Source organism: Palaemon carinicauda, chromosome 10, assembly GCF_036898095.1.
Source record: "Palaemon carinicauda isolate YSFRI2023 chromosome 10, ASM3689809v2, whole genome shotgun sequence".
Taxonomy (NCBI): domain Eukaryota; kingdom Metazoa; phylum Arthropoda; class Malacostraca; order Decapoda; family Palaemonidae; genus Palaemon; species Palaemon carinicauda.
The window spans coordinates 53,565,644-53,570,643 of NC_090734.1; positions in this window are offsets into that span (position 1 = coordinate 53,565,644).

Sequence of the window (5,000 nt, forward strand, 5' to 3'; positions counted from 1 at the left end):
AAAAGGGATCTTGAGGTTAACATACATAGTATGACCAAACAAAAGTACACACTGAATATACAAATAGTCTCATAGTTGTATATTTGCTAAAATAACATCAGTGTCTCTTATATCTATCAATTGATCCATACAAATATGAGGGATACTTACTTTGGTAAGTTGAAGAACTCTGGCATGTATACATACAATTGTCTGGCGAAGGTGGACGCACTACATTCTAATAGACATTTATTACTAATATATGACTAAAAGATGTTCAGTAAAATTAATATTAGTAGTATGACATTGGGATTATACCTGTAACAAGTACAAAGACTATATTTCCTTCTTGAAGGAAGAAATGATGAGTGCCACTCTCAGACTGAAGACAATTATAAAACAAATTCTCTTCATAATTACTGTACTGGTTACTTCTATCTGCACTGTGTACTTCGTACACCGGCACTAGTGCTATCTGTATAATTCCACACCTGTGACTTTGAACAGAGCCAGTGTTATCATGGTAACACTTAATTAAAAGAAGTCACACCTAAAAAGGGTGACCTCTTCTCCCTTTAATTGACAGTCCCAGTCAATCAGCTGTTCATCGTAGAATTAGATGGCAGGTTAAATATTCTACCTGGCATCACCACATATTGCTTCAGATCATAGATTTGTCTAGCATAGTGTATGTAAAATACTCTGGATGATTCTCATCCGTTACATATGCGAGGACATGTAAGGTCCCAAACCAAATACTGTTTACTACAGTAATTAGGGGGCAGGTTTTAATACACTACCTACCGCCACTACGAAGTGCTTCAGTTCATGCACTTGTTTTGCATAGTGTTTGTAAAACACTCTGGATGATTTCCATCCAGTGTATGAACGAAGGCGTTCAAAGTCCATATACTGAAAGAAGTTCAGTGATGAAGCAATCTTTCTCGGATCATGACCTGCGGGAGTACTGTCCGGATCCGCTCTATGAATAAAGTAGGTGAGCTTCGCCCTTAGTTGTTTTAGGGATAAATTTGATCCAGAAGTTTCTCCTTTAAAGAGCTGTCCTCTCCTGAAGTCTGAAGTTCTAAGAAGATAGACCTTTAGACACTCTACAGGACATAGAGAGACATCTTCCTTCAGAGGGCAGATTCTCCAGGGACCCCACCTCTTAGTGGATAGCTCGTTCTTAGCGAGAAAGGATGGATCAGGAAATAGATTCAGTTTTCCCACTTTCGTGAACTGAATGTGACCCTCATCTCTGAATAGGGCCACTATTTTACTAACTCTAGCCCCTGAGGCAATAGCGAACAGAAAAATAACCTTTTGGGTTAGATCCTTAAGAGAACAATTTTCATTGTTCACAGATGAGGCATAATGTAAGACCTTGTCCAAAGACCAAGAGATGGGCTTTGGTGGTACCGCGGGCTTAAGCCTAGCAATTGCTTTAGGAATCTTATTAAAGATTTCCTTCGCCGGATCCACTTGAAATGCATATAGGAGAGGCCTAGTCAAGGCTAACTTGCACGTATTTATCGTATTGGCCGCCAGACCTTGGCTATGAAGGTGGAGAAAGAAGGACAGAAAGAATTTCATTGAAATTTCTTTCAGTCCTTTTGCTTTGACAAACGCAACCCACTTTTTCCAGGAAGACTCATATTGTCTTCTAGTTGACTTCACCTTGTATTCTTCTTAGAATTCTATATTGCCTTTTGAGATACCAAACCTTTTTCTAACCACTAGAGCGAGAAAATCATGAAATGAAGGGTTTGGGTTCTCTGCAATAAAAGGAAGGCAGTTAATTTCTGAATCTTCAGAAATATACCTAGTGTCAGAGCTAGGACAAGCCTCATCTAGTCTGTTAGCCCCAATAGAGGATCCTCGTATGGGGCTATATGGCGAGGTAGGTTCTTGAAGACGCTCGTGATGAAGAGGTCGAATTGCAGCTCTGGGACTTGTTTCCATCTGGGAGGGAATATGTCTGCGCCCATGGACCATTCCAACTCTATCGGTTTGTATCAAAATAGAGTATCCACTGTCACATCGTGGATCGGTTGTAAATGAACTGCTGGTAGGTGCCGTCCCTTCAAGAGAGGGATGGGTAACTTCACCAAGACTGAATGAGACGTTCGAATGTGACGTCTTATTATCGCTTCGGTGTCCCAGATCAGTTGAAGGGAGCCTGATCTGTGTGGAAGGGTCTTCCCCACCCATGCAAGGACCAGCAGAGTCTTGCGACTTTCGTGCTCTAATTTTTGTTAGAGAAGCGATTAAAGAGGGACATATCTCAGTCTTTTTTTTTATCTCTTCAAGCGTTTGATGCGTGTTATCTCCAAGCTCTTAACGCATCTTTCTGGTGTGCCCTTAGCACCAGGTCTGTCACTATTGCGAACTTGGGAAAGTTTAGTGCTTTTCCCTGTTGGCATTTTGGAAATATGACTGATTACCTGAGTCTCTTGACAGACCTCACGAGCTCCTTTTATATTCCCAAAGGAAAGGAGAGTTGATGCGATTGAGGGCTTCGATGGACTTTTGACCATCGAAACCTCAGAGCTGGAGAAAGTCGAGACTTCTAGAATCTTATGTTGCATCTGTGATGTCCCGGGAACCGGGACATCTCTTTGAATGCACATTGGCTGGACACTTCAGGTGCTGCCCACTCCAGCCTCTCGATAAGGTATATTAATACCTGAACTATTTTTAGGCTTGACTTTGACGTGACTAAGTTCGTCAATCCTTTGAAGATACTTAGGACTGTGAGTCCGACACGTATCTTTCCTAGGATGAATGTTACTCTCTGTAACATGAATTATAGATAGGAGGAAGGGGGGTGGTTGACTGGAAGGTTCTGAAGGACACCTTTCAGGTCTGACAAGACTACGAACACCCCTAATTTGAACAATGTCCATATGTTCAGAAGGATTAACATTCAGAACTTGCTGTTTTTTGTGAACTTGTTGAGTAGCGACAAGTTCAGAATGACTTATTGATATCTTGAGTCTTTCTCTTGAACACAAAACAGCCTTCCCTTAAACTCGATGAGCTATAGTTTTCTTACCACCTATATGCTCAATAGCTCTCAGGTATACTTCTCCAGGAGGGTTTTGAACTGTAGGAGAAGGTTAGGAAATGATGGTAGGGACATTTCTGTTTCCCATCAATGGCTCATCTTGAATAGGCTTTGGAGCAAAGGATCGAAGGTCCTGCGATCCTGAGGGAAAGTTCCTCCTAGCCGAAGCGTCTTTATGCTTCGAGTAGTCAGTAGGATTAGACTTTTGACCATCTGCCTGTAGTACCGTGGTCACTAGAATAGTGGGAGGTTGTTGAGCAGCCCGGATATTTCCGGTATTTTTTATCTTCTTTTTAGGTTGGGGACCCACAACCACAGAAGATTTTCTCTTTGAAGGAATGCCCCGTTTTTGGAAAAGACTTATGTTCTCCATGGTGGCGTTCTAATTACTTCCTTAATGACCTCGTGTGGGAAGAGGTCTCTACCCCAGATGTTGGAGGATATTAGCTTCCTTGTTTCGTGTTTCACTGTTGCGTCAGCGAACACAAACTCTCTACATGCTCTCTTGGCCTTCATAAAAGCGTAAAGGTCCTTCACCAAGATAGCCATATGCATTTTGGCTATGACCATGAGCATGTGTAGGGTACTTTCGTAGGTTGAACACAACTCTATGTAGTTTTGTAGAGGAAGGGATGTTGCAAGTTTCTCCTTTGACTCATGTTCATTACACAAGAGCAACTCAGACAATTTAGGGAGACATACCTTGAATTGTCGACTTTCGATGTCCTTGTCTAATTTTCCTACTGAAAATGTCAAATGGACTTCCTTCCAATCCCTTTCCTGTCCGGGAAAAGCTGGTGACAAAGGCTTGCACTCATCGAGTGTGGGACATGGCTTACCCGCCTCTACCGCTTTGGCAACAGAAGTAAATGCCTTACCCATAAAGGGGAATGAGAGTGAAGTAGGAGCAAGAAAGGAAGGGTGTCTGTTATTCAGTGAGAATACCTTCGACTCTGAATAACCCGCCTTTCTCAGACTACCTGAAAGGATAATCTGTGCCTTATAATGGTCGAGAATCAAGACATCCTATGGTTCTGTTCCTTTTATTGACTTTGGTTCGTACTTCAGTCGAACCCAACAATTAGGGAAAGCATCAAAGCTTGGCCAAAATTGAGTTTTGTCCAAAGGAACAGCATCTATTTTCTCTGAGATGTAGAGATTGCCATTTGATATCAGCATCTGCTCCGCAAACCTCCAGTGATTGGTTATGGAGCATGTTGGTGGGTCTTGATTCAAGGATCGTTTGACTGACCCCTGGGAAGCGACAAGAGAAGCTTTACGAGGCCCTATCTTGCGTTTTACTTCCTTTTTTTCGTTTTGTTTAGGAAAGCTATCTATTTGATTCTTCAGCTGGATACATAATTGTACCACATTATCCAAATTAGGGGTAGAAGATGAAGATGTCGACATCGATGGCTCTAAAGCCGGCACAGGCGGAGGAAATTCCGACACAACATTTTACTCTTCTACCTTGGGGCATTTCTTGCCCTTAATCCCAAAGGTTTTCTGGCCGTCAGGGGATGTAGTTGGCTCCTGAGGCACTAATGTTTTCTCACTTGCTTCCGGAAATAGTAGCTTACGCATCCTATCATTAGGTAGGAAAGGTCCCGGAGAGATCTTTTGAAAGCCTCTCACCCAGTTGCATAATCTATATTGAGCTGTATACCTAGTCTCTGTAGACTTGGGATTTTCAAAACTCTCGGACATTAATGTCCGACATATATTGCAAAACTGTGGGTTCCAATAATGTCGGGATCCGGAAATAATATTGCAGGGGGCATGAAACATCCAAGTATTATTACCGTAAAAATACTTACTCTTGGCCTTGCAGAGAACTGCAGCACAAGGTATCTGGTGTTCCTCCTGTAAAGAAAGGAAAACCAAATGAGTATACAATGGATTATCTCCTTGACAATCAACATGCAAATGTCCTTTACAATAGAGTAGCTTAGGA